This window comes from Anser cygnoides, chromosome 4, assembly GCF_040182565.1.
Source record: "Anser cygnoides isolate HZ-2024a breed goose chromosome 4, Taihu_goose_T2T_genome, whole genome shotgun sequence".
NCBI classification, from domain to species: domain Eukaryota; kingdom Metazoa; phylum Chordata; class Aves; order Anseriformes; family Anatidae; genus Anser; species Anser cygnoides.
Window position 1 is genome coordinate 29,968,647 of NC_089876.1, and position 19,893 is coordinate 29,988,539.

Below are 19,893 nucleotides of genomic sequence, written 5' to 3' on the forward strand. Positions count from 1 at the left end.
ACCCTGCTGGGCAGGGGGGCTCTGTTTGTAAATCACAGAAGGGGTTGAGTAGGGAGGGATCTTAAAGCTCTTCCAGTTCCACCGCCCTGCCACGAGCAGGGACACCTCCTCCCAGACCAGGTTGCCCAAAGCCCCATCCAGCTTGGCCTTGAGCACCTCCAGGGATGGGGCATCCACAGCTTCTCTGGGCAGCCTGTGCCGGTGCCTCAGCACCCTCACAGTAAAGACATTTTTCCTTATACCTAACCTAAATCAACCCTCTTTCAGTTTAAAGCCATTATTCATTGTACTAACGCTACACTCCCTGTTACGGAGTCCCTCCCAGCTTTCCTGTAGGCCCCGTTTAGGCACTTGATTTTCACCGCTGAAGCAAATGTCACTAGCTTCTGGAACTAGAAGGTTTTTTTCCTTTTCGGGGGACTATAAATGACCCTCGTGGACTTTATTTTTATCTGAAAACTTTGGATTCACAGAAAAAAACGCATGTGGAAATATTCAGGGCCCTCCTCATTGCATCCTGCTTCCTTGCCACAATGAGAGATTTCTTTTTTTTTTTTTTTTTTTCCAGACTCTACTGCGCTTCCCTGGAACAAGTGCTGAGGAGATGCCTGGACGAGAGGTGGCAGGGGGTGCTGTGGAGGCACGGAGTGTGGCCATCTGTGGATATGCCTCAGATGCACTGCAATGCTGTGCAGCTCCTGACCAGGTGAGAGCCCAGGACCGCATCTCACCTCCCCGCAGGTGGCTGTGCCCCGGGAAGCAGCCGCAGGACCTTTCCTATGTGCACAGGGAGTTCTCCTGGGAGGCAGGGCAGTGCCTGCATCGCAGCAGGGGATGTTTTGGGCCGCGGCCAATGGCCTTCCCTCCTGACCACTTCGCTTGCTTGTGCTCTGTGTGCAGTGTGCTGCTCCATGTGTTGCTCGTCTCATGTGACTAATACAGACCTTCCTGCCATGGCCGCACGCCCCCTCACAAAACCTGCAAGTCACAGCACTGCCTTTCTTCGCTGAGGTGAGGGGGGTTCTTTGACAAGCAGAGGTGACTAACGCAATGCATAATGGCTCTTTGGCTGGTACTGCTCCCAGCACACCTTATCCTAGGGCCCAGTGGCAGGGTATTAAATCAAGGTGGACTTGAAACTTGTGAAGTCGTGTGATGGTGACAGTATCAGTCAGGTGTGCTGAATGACTGGCACTGAGTCATGGCGTATTTTACTTTTGCTTGGAGGGCTCTGGTCAACACTTACTCCAACTGCACAGTTAGCCTGTAAGACAGTCAAATCTTAATAGTGCTGAATAGTATAGCCCAAGTACCTTTCCTCAAGACAGAGCTATGTCAAGAGCAAGATACATGTTTTCTACTTTTAACAATATTACATATGCTGGGTTGGGTTTGTTTATTTGTTTGGTTTATTTCCTTGGAAAAATGCACTCTACTGAGCAGAATATCCAAAATCACTTGCTCACACACATGTATATTCAAAACTGAAAGTATTCGATATACTGCACTTCAGTCATGTGCACCTAAAACTTCTTGTCAGTCCCACTTTTGGATGCCAAGGTAATTCTGCTTTTAATTCCAAAGGCAAAATGTGCTTAAAGTGTAAATGCATGTAAACATTCATAATAGTATGTGCTTTGAGTGTCTGCTTGGTTGTTTTATCACACGGGTCTGTGGATGTTCTTTAGCAACATGTATTGTGAGGTGTGATGAGGTGCTGTTTGAGGATTTTAATTTCTTTTCACTCAAAATAGTGAAAACATTTCCTTAAAGGATTCCTTTCATTAGACACTTGATAGCTCTTTGAGTGACTGGGTATAGCAGACCTATGTAGTTCACACACTAGACACCCTCACAAGAGCCAGAAAAGCTTGGGAGTTGAGTTTGTAGGAGCTCTGATGGCATTAAGAAGCCTTAAGTGGCCTAAGAAGCCTTACCTGGTGCCTTTACTCACTAGCTCTGCCTGTTGGCTAGGAGCACCATTAAATCTTGGGTTTAAATGACTCCCTGGAGATTGCCTGAGCTCTGTCATGGGTGTACATGTGCCTGATTCTTTTTCTGACTAGTTTCTAGATGAAAGACATTTTTTTCTCTGAGAAAAGCCCAGAAGCTGCCCCATGTTGGATAAGAACCAGTTCCAGCTGGCACCAGAAGGGTCCTGCTACTGGCCAAGACTGTGGCAATGAGCAATGCTGCACTTTGGTGAGAGCAGACTTAAGAATGGAAAGAAATACTGTGGAACAGCAGCTGGGAGAGAGGAGTAAGAAAATGTAGAGAGAAACAGCCCTGCAGACACAAAGGTCAGTAAAGGAGGGGAAGAGGTGCTCCAGTTGCTTGGAGGAGAAGTTCCCCTGCAGCCTGTGTAGAGGCCCATGGTGGAGCAGGTGGATGTGGCCTGAAGGAGGCTGTGGCCTGTGGAAAGTCCCTGCAGCAGCAGGACCCAGGCCCGAGCTGCAGACTGTGGAGAGGAGCCCACGCAAGAACAGGTGATAATGGGGGGAGCTGCTGCTTGTGGGGGACCTATATTGGAGCGATTTGCTCCTGATGGATGGACCCTGTGGTAGGGACCCATATTAGAGCAGCTCTTAAGAGCTGCAGCCTGTGGGAAGCCCATGCAGGATCACTTCAGGAAGGACTGTGTCTCTGTTGAGTCTGTTTGGCCTGTGATGGTAATTGGTGACTGATCTCCCTGTCCTTATCTTAACCCTCGAGCCCTTTTTCGTTGAATTTTCTTCCCCTGTACTTCTGAGGAGGGTGAGTGAGTGGTGTGGAGTTTAGCTGCCCAGCAGGGTGAAACCACCACAGGAGGCAGTCTGTGTGAATTATCTAGGCACTTTGGTTTGGGAGTATCTTCACTGGTAGTGCCCTGGGAGGTACAAGTATGGTTATTCAGTCATCTAATTTAGTATCTTTATCAGATACACTTAAATGCAGATTCACTGTATTGACAACTTAAAACTAAGGTAGCATGTGTAATATATGCAGCTGGCTTTCTATTACCTTCTGTATGCAGGTAAGAAGTCTTAAATTTGACTTTATACATCACGTGTTACGCAGAGCTTGTTCCTGAGACTGGTGAAGCTTCCCATTTGCCTAGAGCAGTGTGGGAACAGATGCAGATGCAGAAGCATGTCAGAACACAAATACTGGTTTCAGCAATGGCCTCTACACAGCTGATATTAAAGCTTCTTACCCTTGACCAGATCTGCTTCAGGTTACTTGCTTTTAACCATCTATTTGGAATGAATGCTTGTGAAATAAGTGGATAATGTAGGTAGCACTAGTTAGAAACAGATCTTAGACACAATGCGGTTATCCTCATACAATAATAAAACTGCAGTTTTTGAGGTCATGTACAGAGTTGATCCACTGAAACTTCTGGGTTAATGTTATCTTGCAAGATGATTCTTTTTCAGGTTAAAATTAGCTTTACTTGTAATGGTGCTGCTTTTCAGCCAGGTTGAGGCTTAGAGCATGAGTACATCATTGGCTTGCCAAGCAGATTGGCTGGAAAATAGACCAAAAAAGCTGAGACCTACTTCAGCTTTTTTGTCAGGTAGGATTTGTCTTGTGCTTTGCTGTCAGTGACACTTTGCTTCTGTTTCTGAGCCCCTGCATGAATTTTTGCTCTTGAGTTAAGTCTGTACTTTGCTTCTGAGTTATTGCAGAGCTGTGCCATGAATGCTGTGCAATAAGGGGGAAAGCTGATGATGCCTGTGATATGGGGAGCATCTTGAGTCAGTACAGGTGAGGTATAAAGTGTCATGCTTCCAGGGGTAAGGAGAGACTAATTTTCCAGGGCTGTCCAAATGTCGTCTTCTATTTATGGCAAAATTATCTAAAGCAAATTGGTATCGTCTCTTTAAGAAAGTGCTGAAGCCCATCCTACACTAGGAATGTGGATCTTGTTTGATTGAGAGCACTTGGAAATGTAATTAAGGAGCTCTGTTTATCTGAATGGATTTAGTGGTCTTTACGTGTTATAGAGGCCATTTAGGATGTATATATGGATTTTTGGAATCCGTTTAGGAATTAAGATTAAAAAATGAAACACTGATAATGTGTCTGATCTTCACAGTGCTATTGAAGTATTTCAGTTAAGCATCTGTCCTTGTTACAGCTCTGTCAGCAGGCAGTAGCCCTCCACATGGCAGTTTGCTTCTGGTAAGAGCAGTCAAAGGAACGACGTTATTTCTAATCTAAAAATTTGTAATCATGAAGGGCTGGATAGCTAAAAGTGAGAGGCTGCTCACAATGGTAGAGAGGGGAATGGATGGTCTATAGAGAATATATTCTGGAGAGTCTTGGTGCTCCTGATGTAGTGCTGTTCTGTCACTGCATGACCTCATCTGCTTTCCAAGAATGGTTTCAAATGAGTTGAAACTGCAGACAGCAGACACCCAGACGAATGCATGTGGTGTCAGCTTCCTATGCCAGTGACTGCTTTACAGTAACGTGTAGCTTTTCAGACTGCTCAGGTAAATATGTTTTTGTTTCAGTTGGAACTGTTAAGGTTACCGCAGAAAACTTGCTTGGGAGCATTTCTGACAGGAGTGTAATAAACTCAACGTTTTGGTTGATGGCTTAATATGTTTTTCCTTTCCTTTGAAGCACTCAGGGCAACAATGAAATAGTGTTAATGCTCTACTTAAAAAGCACTTAGGAAGATAAATGGTGTCATGGTATCTCTTTTCCTGCTGTGTTCTCTCGCTTATTCCAGTAGTATGCTTATGCCAAGATGATGACTGTCTAGCAACTTTTCATGCTTGTCCACATGCATCTCAGTTATTTGCTATATGTCTCGCAAAATGACTTAAGTGACATGAGTTCCAGAGCAAGCGACTGCTGCACACCTTTCCAGTTCTTTTGGTCACAAAGTGTGTTCAAGGTAAGGACAAATAGCTACTTTATTCCTGATGTAGCCAGAAATTATAGCTACCCCAGAAGTGCAGAAGGTCCTTGGGACTGTGAATTCAAGACAGTTTCCCAGTAGTTTAGAGACCCTGTGCTTGATTTGTCTTCTGCTCCATTGTGCTTGGCACCTTTTCCTTTTAGGTTTTTATGCACTTAGAAACACTTCAGTGTCTCTTAGTTAATTCAGTAAGTTGTGACAGCTACATTTTGCTGCCCTGAGCTTAGTTGTTAAATCCTAGTACCACAGGGCTTGCAGTAGCCTACAATAATAGGGCAAGGCATTATCTTTAGTAGGAATGTGGCTGCCCATGAGGGCTGTTAGCTGAGAACACTGATTACTCATAGCTAATTTTCCCCCATCACTTAGAGGAAGGAAAAAAAAAAAAAAAAAAACACTAATTTGCACCCCCCCCCCCCCCCCCAAATATGGTTTTGACTGAGGCAGTTATTTCAATATGGAGCTTCTAAGAAGCTAATGTTGCTTGGGAATGCATTGTTTGGTATACAGATGAAATCCAAGCCTGTTTTCCTCTCTGGGTGGATATGCATTTACAAGGTATATTAACCACTTAACTTTTTCCTCTGATGACCCAGCAGTAGCAGGTCTCTGAAGCCTGAGTATGAAATGAGTTGTGTGGTATAAGAAGGAAGATTAGGCAACATCCTTACTGCATAAGCCTCTTTCTCTACTGTTTGGTAAGGCCACAAAAGAATTGATTCTGCATCCCTGCAGCAACAAGCTCACAAACTCTTCTTAAGTAGTCAATGGACATGTGTCTACTGGTCGCTGGTCAGACTGCATCACTGATGTTCAGTTGCCATTGCCATTTTGACCACCAGATGTCTACACTGAACTTAATAATGTAATGTAGCCTCAGGAAAAAACATTTCTGGAAATAGGAGAAGGGTTAAGTGTCAGGGAAGGGAAGGAAAATGCAAACGGGTTGAGAAGGACTTTCTCCCAGGCCTTGGGTGCCCTTAAGGCAGGGATGATTTTCAGGACTTCCTTGTCACTTTCTTGTTACGCAGTCCAGGACTAGATTCACATGACCTCTAGATGCTAAAGTGAGTAGGTCTCTCTGTGCAAAGTGGGAGGAGAAAAGATCCTTAGGTTCACAATAACAATGTGAACCTTATGGGGTTCTTTATGAACAATGTGGCCTTATGGGGTTATGGCTATTTAATGCATAGGTGGCACCATATCTCCGTAGTTTACAGTGGTCCAGGGCAGAAGGGAGGGGTGTGTTGAAGATGCTTGCATTTGGTGTTTGATTGTGATAAGGAAGCAGTTGGACTGAAGCAAAGGCTTGCTGTGATAGATTTCTTCTTACCTCAAACTGATGCTTTCTATTTACTCCTAGTGAAAAAGAAGCAGGCCTGCTCAGACACTTCTTGCACAGCCAGTAGAAGACAGCCCTAAGATGTTTCAGCACTGGTGTGAGCCTCACTGCTCCATCTACTTCACCAGCTCTTGTTATAGACACCAGTCCTGTGTTCACCATGCACTTGCGGAAATATGGAGCTGTACAGAATCATAAGGATCAAGGTGAAACTAATTTTGACTTCAAAGGGAATATGAAATGGGATGGGTAGTAGGCAGATGACAACCTTGTAGCAGCCAATCTTGTGCTGTTGCCTAAGCTGATTAATATCTGTATTATTTTAGAACTGAAGTATAACAGTAATTTGTATTTAGGCTGTGGAATAGTTATTTGTTACTGTGTAATGAGATTCGTGGTACTTCATGCTGTAGTGTGGGAGACTAGTCTACTGTGATAGCGGAAGTACTGATAGATAAGGCACGTAATGTAGTGTGCGGTTGAGGGCTGGTAGCAAAAGGATCACAGGATGACACTGGAGACCCTAGGTCTATCAACAAGTCATGGATGGTCAAAGTAATGGAAGCCTGGGACCAAACAATTTTAGGAGTTTCAAAGAGATTCAATAAAAGCTGTGTAGTGTGTACCCTTTTAGTGTTTTTTACGTGTGAACTTTGATGTGATGAAGACAACTGAAGAGCAAGATGCCTTATGTCCTCTGGTGGACAGTAAAGGGGGAAGATGGTATATCATGCCTTTTTTGCCAAAGGATTTGACAGCTTGGAATAACTTACTTCCCAGTTAATGTCAATGACCTTTGAACGAACAGGTGTAGTTGAAGGTAAGCGCAACAGCGGAGGGGTGGAAAGAAAGAAGCTTCTGGACAGCAGTTAGTGTCCTCAGAATTCTCTCTGGATTATAGGGAAAGATGGTACCCTTCACTGCAGGCAGTGTAATGTGGACTCCATGGCCTTAATTGAGACCCCTCACAGAGTCACCAATGTCCCAGAGAAATCCCGATGACCCTCTCTATGGTGACTGGCACAAAGACAGCCCTGAAGAAGCAGCTTTTGTCTGTAAGCTTTCTTTCTAGTCAAAAGTATTCTGTGAAAGTTGCTGGTGCAAAGCTGTTCATCTTCCTGTTTTATGTTGTAAACATAAGCCTTTGAATGGGAGCTGTTCACAGCTTACTTAATTTTCTGTTCGGATAATCCATAGGAGCTTGATGTTTAGTGTAGAATTGGAATGTTTAGAATGTCACATAGCCCTATCCTTTTCAGTGAGTCAAAAGGTTTTTGTCGCAAGTGCAGCTTTACAGTTGTTTTTCTGTGTAATTTATTTTAGGAACAGAAGTAAGAACGTACTGTAGACAGCACAAAGGATTGATACAGTTCAATCTGCAAGATTCAAGAGTTTGCAGGCTATAGGTCATCCATCAAATATTTTTATCCTTTTATCCTTACCTTCTTGTGTTTCAGGTGTCTGAGGTGTGTTCCTGAGAACCTGACTGTGATGGAGACTTTGGAGTTGTACCTGAAAAGACCTATGTTTCTTAGCATAGAGAGTAGCAGGTAAATAAAAAGCCTTTCATTAGTTAATAAAACTCTTCTCACTTGTAGAAATCAAAGGTCTAAAGAAAAGAAATGTTTAGGAGTGGCAAGCATTCTGAATTTGTAATTTAATTTTAGCTTTGATTCAATAGAGTTCTCATAGTTGTCTCAGAGTCTCAGGAATAAAATGGCATTAGTACTGCAATGTGGCTGTCCACTGAAGATGACTGATGGGATTCTGACAGCAAGTGTGGTAGCTTCATTTCAAAGCGAAAAGTGAAACTGCCTTTTCTTGGAAAGCCACCTAATGAGAGCTATTTTTGTATGCAGTGAAAATACTGTGGTGATGGAAAAGTGCACTACTTTGTGGTGTTTGCTGAAGAAAACTAGAGTGAACCATTGCTTTTTTTTAATGACTAGCCTTAAAACTGCTCAGATCAGAGGTGTTAATTGAGTCTCTAAGCTCAAGCAAGTCTAAGATCAAGCAGCACCCTATGGGGTTTAGTATTGCCTGAGTAATTTTTTTGAGCTAAATTAATAAAAATGTGAAGTCCAACTTGAATTTAAATTGAGGCATATGCCCAGGTGGCTATAGTCTTTATGGAACTTTTGGTGTGATTTTTCAGACATCTGGATTCTTAATGCTTTGATTTCTTCTTAGTGTCCTCCATCAGGAAGGAAGCAGTAAGATGAATTATGATGATGCCTAGTATGTTCCAAGGAGCGTAGATTCCTTTGAAGGCTTTGTGTACCTCTGATGTATCTTGAGGGCTTCAGGTGGAATAGCAGGTGGGATCAAGGCTGCGTATGCTGTCCTTTGGTTTTACATCAATAACTTTCTATCTGAGCAGTACTCAGGCAGGAGATGCTAAAGACAGCTCTGTTGCACTTCAGTGCTATGTCTTAGTAACCGACATTGGAGAAATCAGTGTCTTATACGTAGCTTTCTTTTCAACCTTGCAGGAAGTAAATCATACATATATCAAATCACATCTATACTAGGTCACTGTTGGGAGTCAAGCTGAAAAATATACCTTAAGCAGGTATCTGTATTAGTTACCTATTCAATTACATTAGCAGATTATTGAGACTTATTCTTTTTCGTGTCTTCAACTAACAACTACTCCAAAGTTTTTTCATGGAACTGGATATCTGAAACATTTTTCTTCTTACAGATAAAAGTCCAGTGTTCTTAGAAAACATTTGAGTATTGGCTTCAAAACCTGTCTGCTTATTGCAACCTACAAAGTCAAGACAATTTAATTAAAAGGTAAGGTGTTTTTTTCATACTAGAAGGAGTGCTTGCTGCTTTCATAACAGAAAGCCAAGATTCTTACTGGGTCTTGGACACAGTCCTGCACTATGCATGGGGTCATTATGTTTCTGCCATTTATTAAAAATTTTTTTTGAGTCTTTGCATTTAACGTAGTGCCTTCTTTCTATGTGGGAACTTTTCCTTATTCAAAGTAATTGATACAATACTGGACTTGTATGGTGGATGCTTCTTAATTATCTCAGTACTATATTACCCAACTTTAAACCTGACCAGCTATGTTAATACTTCAGTTAATTGCTCCCTTGTCACATAAAAGTGGTTCCACTGCTTTGAATAAACATTTGATGTGGGTTGTTCCAGAAATAGTGTTTTTTCAGAAATAATCACACTGACTGGTTGCTTTTTGTAATTTGACTTTACTTCAGTTGTTGCAGAAACCAATTGATATTGGACAGTTTCTGTTATAATTCTATTAGCAAAATATGGGTGGGCAATTGCAACCAGCTCCACATGGCCATAATATTTCGATAATTGGTAGTCCACATCATAGATGTGAAGTGTAGTAAGACTCGAGTTTTAGCCCTACAAAGTTAGTGATGGCAGATGATCTTTAAGGTCTCTTTGAATCCAAGCCATGGTATGATTGTGGTGTATGTGTAGTGTGGGAGCTCAATAAGGAAAAGATTAGTTAATGTTTTGCAAGATCTTTTCCCACAATAAATACAGAGGGGAAAATGGCTACGGTCATCTTGTTGGGGTGACCTCACAGGGTTGAGGTCTGTTTCTTAACACACTTGTGAGACCCTGACAGTAGCAGTGTCCCTTCAACTACAATTTAGCACATGTAAGATGCTATGAATAGACACTTGGAACTGCAGTACTTAGAAAAGCTCTGTAAAATCAAAGCTGAATCCACTGGAAAGCAGGTGTTAGTAGACATCCTTGGAAGGGATTTTTGATTTTTTGCAAAAATGCAGCATAAAGAAAAATATGGTACTTGTCAAAAATCTTGCTTTGCTCCTTGGCACTGCTTACTAATAGACTTGGAAGGGTGGATTTGGAAGTGCATTGTTTTATTCTACATGTTCATTCTTGGGGAGCATGAACAAGTTGTTCATTAGAAGATGAGCTTAGAGGATGAATGTCTTAAATAGTCTGGGCAGCTTGAGCACCTAATAGGGTTTTGTTGTGTTTGTTTTTTTTGTTTGTTTGTTTGTTTTTAAACGTAGACTGCTCAGCAGCTATTAAATGCTTTGACTACAAAAATATTTATTTATGAAAAATTTTGGCTTCGTGGGTCCCAGTGTTTGTGCTCTGGTGGAAATCTACTAGAAAGCATATTCAACTGCATCCTGAACTGCATTCTGTACAGCTCAACACCCTTGAAATAACACCACCTGCAGAATAATAAAGTAGCAGGGAAAACCTGCACACTGGATTGCCGGATTTGTAATATGCCATTGAAATGAGTTACCAGGACTTGAGTAGAAAGAACTGTGAATTACTTGCTGAAAGATGTTGTCAAAGGGTTTTTCTTGTCATATCTTGCTAAAATGTTGTTTCTGTGAACACGCTTCCAATAACAAATAGAGTGGGGAAATGAATGTCCTGAAGCTACATAGCTGAGCTGAGCGTTTCAGCTGGGGCCCCAGGCTGGATGGTGTTATGAAATAACAGAGGGCAAGGTACCAATATGTTATGGAGGGACGTATTTGCTCAAATATCTGTATTTATTAGGAAATTCTTGAGCCGTTTCTCAGTGCCAGGCAGAACTGCTTGGAAAAAGAGGGGTCAAGTTGCTAGTCAATATGGGGAAAGACCTCTGATGGGGGAGTGCACAGGTATGCTGTGAGCTCTTCAACACTGAATGTGTTGTCTCCTTGCATAGGCAGCATGTTCTGCATTTAAGTAGACTGAGCTGTGCTTACTATGGAAATGTATTTTGGTACATCCAAAATAGAGGAGTCAGTGAGACAATCTTAAAGCCCTCTCAAAATTAGTGATGGTCTGGCTGGTAAGCAGGGGGTGAGCTGCACTGGCTGTGCTTGCTGTGTACTCAGCCCAGCCAACCTTGACATCTGTAGTCTCCTTAAGACAGCTGTCATTGCCCCTCCTGGTGAAAATGAACTGCTTTAAATTAATGCCTAAGGCAAAACTGAGAGTAATTAGGGTAGAAACTTTGTTTACATTGCTTCTCTCTGCAAAGAGATAAAGCATTCTGTGTGACTGTAAGAAGTCAATGAGAACCAATTCTTTTGTCTTGAGGCATCCGAAGAGGTTAATGCTTTTGAGCTTAATTTTAATGGTTTTGAGAGCTTGCAAATAGAAAGTAAAACTAACTTGGGATGCTTTTCTTCAGCCTTAAAAAGGCTGAATAATACAAGTATATTTAGAGGAAGGGTATGCTTAATGCTGCTCATGCTGTTGAAACTTGAAACACAAATACAGGACATCAGGTGTCATCATTCTGTACAGGTAAGTACCCTCAACTGCTGTGAAACTAATTTAGAGAGCAGTGGTAAGACATATCTTGAGTATTGCCTTCAAATGGCTATTAACTGGGATAAAATGTTACAGAACGGTAGACTTGCTCATTGACATGAGTACTTGCTGATACTTTAGTTTCCTTGATACTGTAATAAAGAGCTTACTACTGTTTTCTAAGCTTTGCAGTGCCTATATATGCCCTGGACTGTCTGTGCAACAGTTACTGCTTTCAGGTATATGGCAGTGACTCCTAGAAATGGCTTTGCAGTTGCAAAAGTTCCACCTGCTGTCTCCTTCTCAGCATTTGCCCCCTTTAATACCAAATTATGCCTGATCAGAGATTTAAAGCCTGAAAGCATGGCTGCACATCTTCCTCATAGTAGGTCTGGGGCTAACGTGTTAATTTGGGGTTGATGCTAGTCAAGAGAAGGTGTGATCCTTATTCCCTACGTATCTGGCAAATTAAGTCCGATAGTGCATGGACTACTGATGGGAATGCTGCTGAATTTAGCTGTGGTCTTCTCTTTGCTTGGCATTTGGTATTGCCATATCCAGTCTTCCGTCTATAGCCGTGAGACTTAAAAATACACACTTGGATTAGTTAATACTCATCAGAAATGCTGGAATGGCAGGTTGTAGGCAAACTATTTGTATTTAATATTTGCAGTACTAGCTGTAATGCTAAGGGCTTTGTGCAAATTAACAGTGAGTAATGAGCATCAAGAGGTTGAAATTAAGTCCCAGCTATTCTAAAAATAAAATAGGATGACCTTTCCCATGCTTCTGAAAAGCATTTATGATGTTCTGCTTTAGAAATTACTCCAAAAATTAAGTGCTTCCAGAGGTGTTGACTTTTCTTTTAATGTAGGTTTGAGGTATTTACTCAGTACTGTTATTTGAGCTGTTACTGGATGAATAAATGCTTTTTTTCTATCTGTAAAGGTCATAGTTTTGTTAGTCTACCATACAAGTCATGAGAAATAGTTCAATTCCAGTGTTACCTTCTAGATGACTTGAGGTATTTCTAAAACCAGTATTCCTGCATTGACATTCACTGGTGAATGCAAGGTTTATACCACTTTACAACAAGAGCATTTTCTCTGTTCTGTACCCTCTAGAACCTTGAACTGGGCCTTCCACAGCTCTGCTTTGGTCAAGTGATCTTTCTAGTTGACCTTAGAGTCATATTGTACAATGTTTCATCCAGTTGGATTGGTGCTCAGAAATGAAAGGTTACCAGTGGCAGGCTTGCCTTGGAATCCTTTGTGTGGCACTGACAGCCTTCTCTCCGATGAGACCGTTATCTTTAATTTTCTGGTTGGTGCTTGCAAAGCACTGAAAGGGGCTTAATTGTCTAGGCACCAACTTATGAAGGAAGGCCAGTTCTGGCTTCAGAAACAGGATCTAATGGTTACGTTCCATTGTGTGTTTTGCTGGGCTTACAGAACAGGCCATAGTTTCTCAGATTAATATATGGTTTTCTGAAATGATAGCAAAATGGTCCAAGATAGATAAAGTAAATGGGATATGGTAGCTAGGAGAAACTGAAAGGAAGCTTTTTTTTTTCCAGAAGGGGAGTAGGAAGTGTAGGTGAGGGCTAGCACCAGAGAACTCAAAGATTAGCATAGGAAGAAAAAGATGAAACTTTCCTAATGAAAAACTACACTTAGATCTGTGAAATAAAGGCAACCTGATGAGGTTTGTATTCCTCAGTTGTCCTAGCTAATTACAAGCCGATGAAATGTACTCACAGTATAAATAGTTTCTTTTCAACAGATTAGACCTAATTCATGTTAAACAGCTAATGGTTGAGGATTACTTGTTTCTCCAGATGACAATTACTGTTACCACAGAAACTAACCTTTGCTGGAACTTTTTTCTTGATGAAAATATAGAAACAAGCTTGGCAGAAAAGAATCCGAGCAATGGAAGACAAAAGTAAAACATGCTTGAACAGAAACAAGTAAGTCAAGCTCCAGTACCAGTTGTTGTTCTAAAACAGTTTTTGTAATGAACTGAAAGGCCATTTTCTTGCCTCTGAATGGCATGTGTATGCTACCCGAAGAAAATGTATAGAAAGCACCAGGCAGGAAGATGGCTTTTTAGATCTACCCTTTGATTCTAATGACTCCTGCTAGGTCTTTGCTCCTTGAAGAACAAAGAAGATGCATTTTGAACTACTGATTTCTTTGTTCACCCTTTGTTTAGCTCGGTGATACACTTGATGTCAAATTATAGGAAAGCTCTATTTCCTGCTATAATGGCAAGTGACAAGCAGAGGAAGCTGTATACTGCTATTTCGTTTACAATCTTAAACTCAAGTGATTTTTTGTAACTCCAGATCATCCATCAAGCTTGCATTTTATAGATTCTTAGTTTAAAACTCCTTAAACTTCGAAATAATTTTTTTGTGTAAATAAATTCTTGATTAGTTTCCAGACATATTTGGCTACTGTCTAGACTTGCTTAAAAGGTCCCTTGCCAGAACAATTGTGGTGAAAGAGTGAAAATTAGACCAATAGACATAACTGGGATGCAAGTGTGCTTACAGCAAGCAAAGTGGTTGCTTTCTGATATGTTTTCCAGAGGGCTGTGTCTTCTTTCTTTCTTTCTTTCTTTCTTTCTGCTGATGTCTTACTTTTCCAGTATTCAGCCTGGCTGGCACAGATATGCAAGTACTAGTTCAGTCTGGTAAAAGGTTGAGGGTCTTGCAAGATGTAGTAACTTCAGCTTCAGCCCTCGGTAACATTTGAATAAGAGGTAGAAAATCCCACTCCTGCTGTTGTCAGATTGTCTGGATTTACTTACTGGCTGTGCAGGAATTCATGCTGCAGACCAAGTACAGCCCTTGGGTTAGCCGCACTACACAGCTCCTTTCCAGACAGCAAGGACTTTTTCCCAGATGTTGTTCTCTGCCTCCTTAACCTGATAAGATCTCCGAACTCCCAGATGCTGTTTTTGTGGTCTTAAACTCATCCAGTATCCTGTTCTGAATATCACTGTTGCAGCTTAATAAAGTCAAATTCAGTGCTTACTGTGAGTGATTTCTTGTGTAATAAAACAAACTCCCTTACTTGAAATTTATCTTCCTGCACATATATTTCAATGCTTTCAGTTTACCTTGTTCTCACCAGAGGTGGGATTAAAAACAACCCTTTCTAATTGAGAATAAAAGCATTAACCCTGGTCATCAGAGTGAAGTTTCTACTAAGAAGCTGTTTCCTTTCTATTTCCTAGGAGGGATAGAAACTAGTATTATTCTGGTGTGTCAAAATGGCTAATCTGAGCTGTTCAACTATCCCAGTTCTTGGGTAACTGGTAAAATACCAGCTCAAAGGCTGCACGGAGTAGAAGAGACCAAAAATATATAAGGAAGACATGACTCTTTTGACAATACAGCATCTTGATAAATGAGTCTGTAGTTCACTACATCAAGTGAAACAGGATGAGGAACAGTTATGGCGTTTTAAGTAAACGAGAGTCAAAGGATGATTTAATAGTGCTTTTTTTTGTTTGTTTGTACTAGGGTTAAGACCACATGGTCATTTAATCTGTGTTAGGAAAGTAGCACTGCTTCAGGCAAGTTCAGCACTGAACAAAGGCAGCAGCTTTCAGAAAAGGTGTAACTTAGGGTGCTCACCAGTCTCCTTAGTATTGTACAAAAAGCTAAACATTGGGAACATTACAAGCACTAAGCATAAGGACATGTTTTGCTTGTCAGCTGCTTCTTCTTCCCAGAGCAGTTTTTCCCGTTTGTGCTGTTTTTATTGGCGTTAGCGTTAAGGTTTAATTCCAAAACAGCAAGGAGCATAAATAATCTTTGGGTTCATATCCTCACTCAATCCAGTGAAAGCATTCACATAACGGAAGGCGTTTACAAGCCACTGTATTAACAGTTTATATTGTTCTTCCCATGCTGTTACTTAACTGAATCTGGAGGCGGTGATACATTTTTATCTTTTTGACCCCCTCCCCCCCCCCAAAAAAAAAAAAAATGGTGTTGTAGCTGCCCAAGTTCTCCAGTAAAAATCTCAGGCTCCTTTTTTATTAGCTATAACCAGCACACGATGAAGAAAAAGATGGCAAGCTAAAATGATTATAGTTATAGATAGATATATAATTATATAGATAGTTGCTGGTGTGCAAATCAGACCTCCGGTGCGTTGTCTTAGAGTGTTATATTGGGTGATTAGGTGTATTAGTTATATTAGAGCATAATATTAGGGAAGACATAAGGAAAGAATTCAAGAATGTTAATAGATAGGTGTTTTTCCCCGATTACTCCATGTTGGTATAAGAAGAAAGCATGAGTATATTCGGCCTGACTTGGTTAGTAATGTGATGCTTTGAAAATGTGCCCTATTAAATGTATCTAGGGCACAATCATTGCCCTTGTTTTGATTAATAATTTTCTCCTTTATTCATGGGCCTTAGCACCATCCTTTAGAGAGAGAAGCAAAGAACTACTTCAGTATAATAGCTAATTTGATCACAACACAGTGATGAATCAATTTAATGAAGCAAAGAGCATCCAACTTTAGAGAAGTCCTTATAGAAAATAAGTGCCAATAACAGGCCTGGTTTACATGCATTTCATTTAGTTTTCTGTTATCAGTTGGGCTGGAGGGACATGATTAGCCTCTTATTGTATAAATTGATGTTGTTAAACTAGTCCAAAATTTCTGAAAGGCTAATCATGAACACACTTTTTCAAACAGGAATGGCAATTTCAACTTTGCATTAAAAAAGCTCTTTATGTTTGCTGTCCTGGATTAGCATCCAGATAAGGTTATGCAGTATTTACCCAAGATAAATATGAGCATTTGCCTTAACTGCACAAATCAGACACATTGACATAGAGTTAGCGTGGACTGACAAGACATCACTATATTTCTGTTTTCTGAAACATCTTGAAATCTTTCTTTGTCATGCTTTTGAGGTATTTCTCTTCATGGTTCCCCCCCCCTATACTCCATGTAGCTAGATTCCATTGGAGGTATTTTTCTTGTATTTTCTGCTTGCCCTTGTGGTCTTGCATGTTTGAGGCAGGAAAGGTTCAATCCAAAAAGTCTGGGACATTTCGTAAACGCATTGGTTGTAAAGACATGCATCATCACCACCAGTCTCACTGAGAGAGTGTTTTTGTTCCATTACTGCCAAATGATATGATGACATGGAAGCCCCCTGACTGAACAATCTCTGCAGAAGGAGGGGAAAATACTTGCAGTGTGGTGTTTCTTGCACTGGTCTGTGACCAACAGGCAGAGATCAAATGTGGGTGTTTTCAAAGGCTTGACAGCATCTACAGAAAGAGTGTTGTTTGGTTTTGTATTTGTGTTTTACTAGAGAGAGGACTTGCACGCGACAAAGTTAAATTTGTGATTAATAGTGTTGAAACAGTTTAACAGAAAAGTGTGCTTTGCTCATTAAGTCAAGACAAATTTATGGATGTGTTGTCTTGTGCATGTTTGTAGCTTAGAAACAGAGGGATAGACCCTTTGTTCTTATAAATGTTTGTAACATCATTATTTTAATGGAGTCGAGATCATTTATGTGAGCTGATCAGCCTCAAAATGTATTCACTGGGATGGTACCACCACCCCAAATGAGCATTTCTCTCCTCTTCCATTCCCATCTTGCTTGCACCACTGTTTGCATTTTGAGTTTCTCTGCTGTTTCCCTTCCCCACCTACAGCTGAGTATTGAAAAAAGCCTACAAATTGCATAAAACTTACCGTATGTCTTGTTCCAAACCATCGCCTGGAGGATGGTTTAGAGATCTCAGAATGAGCAGCTATAAAAGAAATATCACGGACACACTGAGAGTAATGAGGTCAGAGCTGCATTGTTCTTTGCATTTTGATCGAGACTGCTCATTTATGGATGAAGGATTCAGCAGTAACAGGATTTGCACGACAGTTTTCCTGACTCTATCATTTCTGCCCGGAAGATGACACTGAGTGGAAAGCTTTCAAGGACAAAATGACTTCAGAACTTTTCTGAATATTTTATGTGCGAGAAAAATTTAGGAGTTAAAATTAGGTAATATTACACTGAGCTATGTGTCCAGAACATTAAGAAACAGTCTTTGTTCTTCCTGTCAATAGTACTTGTTTGCATAATAGCAGGACTTTGCTTCCTCTTTGTGAATGCTCAACATGTGTCTATTTTGACCATGTTCCATATATATGTACCTATTACATAATTGCGCTATACCTGCTGGGGTGATGTAGAAATTTTACCTAATTGCTTTTCCATTCTTCAGTTCTGCAGACCCGATGTGGCCTGAGACGGAGTCTGCTTTGCATCAGTTTCACAGAGTGATTCTTTTAAGTTTCTTGGTGGGTGTTTAGGTCAAATTCAGGCAACACAAGTCGTTAGTCATGAGATAATGAAGGGTCTTAGTGAAATTAATGGTAGCATCACACTAATTCTCTTCCCAGTGATGATAATTTTACTTTGTGATACCTTCTTGAACCAGGTCAAGGGTCCTCAGGTAGAACTTTCAGGCTCAGAGGACCCTCTCTTTCCTTGCTTTGTTAGACTTGGGACTTTCAGCATCTCCCTGAAATGTCCACCACAAGCAGGTATGTCCCACGGGTTGCTGACTGAACCTACCCTCTCTGTTCTCCAGCCAAAGCTTTGTGAAGGGCATACCCTGCTGGCTGAACCTTCAGAGTGGTATTGGTTTTGATGTAAAGGACAAATCACTGAACAGCAAGGAGGGGTGAAGGCTGAGATTAGGGTTATGGTCTGACAAAGATGCAGAGCTCCTGGGAGTTGACTGTAGGCCTGGTCAGACAGGAGTTGTCCAGGCCTGAGGAACTATATTTATCATTGCATTTTCATGACACCAGAAATAAGACAAAATCTGGTGCCAGAACTGTCATACCAGGTAGTGTTTTCCTTCAGACATCTCTTAACTGTTGTCAAGATTGCTATGAGGTTTTTCAACGAGCAATCAAGGTAACAGGGCGCTCTTAATTCCAGGGGCTGATCGAAGAATTGCCTTATGCTCATTTAGTTTGTGTCTGTGAGAAATTGGACTGGGGCTGCAGAGAGGTTGTTTGGGAACAAGGGATGGAGTGTATCTGCTCATTGCATGACTTGGCAGTGCCTCTGGGAGAAGGATCTGCACTGCTGTGCCATAACCACAGTTGTTATCCAGCTGTCCGGTGTAGGAGGCTCGCTGATAAATGGTGTGGTGGGGTCAAAATGAATATGGGCTTTTGTCAGGCAGGGCTGGTCTTGCTGGTGAACCCACTGCTCTGTTTTTCCTGTCTGCTGGCTTTGGAGCAATTAAACCTGTGTGCTGCTCCTTTAGAGAGCTCCTGTATGACAAAGGTATGCAGGAGCTGAACCTAATCATTTAGCAGTAGCTACATGATTAAAAAAAACCAAAAAACAAACAGAAACCACATCCATTTGGATTTGTCAAAAGAGAACAGAAAGCCATGTTATTCATTTAAAAAACAAAACAACAACAAAAATAAACTATTAGTGATCATTTTTGCTACATAGCTAATTTCCTTTGTAATTTTCAACAACAACAAAAAAAGAATTTTTACACAGAATGTTTGAATCAACTTTAAAAGGAGCTGTTAGGAAGACTGTGGCAAAATAATTCTGGCAAAACAATGTTGTTTTCTTGAGGCACTCTATCTGTTTTCATTTTTTTTTCTTTCCCTTTTCCCCCTCATTTTTTTCTTGCCTTTTTTCTGGTTCATCATTTCTCCTCTGGCTTAAATGTGTTCTGTATGCTCATGTTAAGTAGGAAGCACAGATTTTTCACTTTTTTTTTTTTTTTTCCCCAACTGAATTGAGACTTTGGGGATTCTGGAAGTCTGAGTTATTTATAAGCAGTGAAAAATCTGCATCCCCTATTCCTGCAAAAGTTTATCATTGAAGATATTACTGTTGAACACAACTTTTTACAAGTTGGTTTGGTGTCCTGCACGTGCTCAGTTTCAGCAGCTCAGCTGCAGACAGCAGCAAAACGTTGGCTAGTATTATACATAGCAGACTTTGCACGGAGTCCATTAGCTTTAGATTGGCTTTGTCAGCTCCTGCTAGGTGACGAGCTTGAGCTGAGCATGGTATTTGGAACATAAGTGTCTATCATTGGTATTTGTGTGCAAAGATAATTAAATTTTTAATTAATTAATCTGACAAATTAATTTATCTTGTGTTGTTTTCATTTGATTTATGCTGTTTTAAACAAATTGATATTCTGGTGTTTTTCTAGATATTTCTGCAAGTTTTTAATATTTTCTTCCATGATTAGTCTATGTCATGCCATGACTACTTTGATTATGGGGTCAGGTAGAGACAAAAATTATTTTTGATT

At 40.8% G+C, this 19,893-nt stretch overlaps 1 long non-coding RNA gene across 1 annotated transcript in view; it reads left to right on the forward strand.

Moving 5' to 3' along the window:
• Positions 1 to 19,893, forward strand: part of LOC106035217 (uncharacterized) — a 57,404-nt gene that overhangs the window by 5,132 nt on the left and 32,379 nt on the right. Inside the window, exons 5-15 of the long non-coding RNA XR_010831066.1 lie at positions 569 to 706; positions 901 to 1,011; positions 2,103 to 4,888; positions 5,509 to 6,460; positions 6,922 to 7,074; positions 7,156 to 7,309; positions 7,712 to 7,804; positions 8,445 to 8,572; positions 8,747 to 8,826; positions 8,959 to 9,053; positions 13,442 to 13,509. This is a non-coding gene — a long non-coding RNA (uncharacterized lncRNA). The remainder of the gene's footprint in view (positions 1 to 568; positions 707 to 900; positions 1,012 to 2,102; positions 4,889 to 5,508; positions 6,461 to 6,921; positions 7,075 to 7,155; positions 7,310 to 7,711; positions 7,805 to 8,444; positions 8,573 to 8,746; positions 8,827 to 8,958; positions 9,054 to 13,441; positions 13,510 to 19,893) is intronic.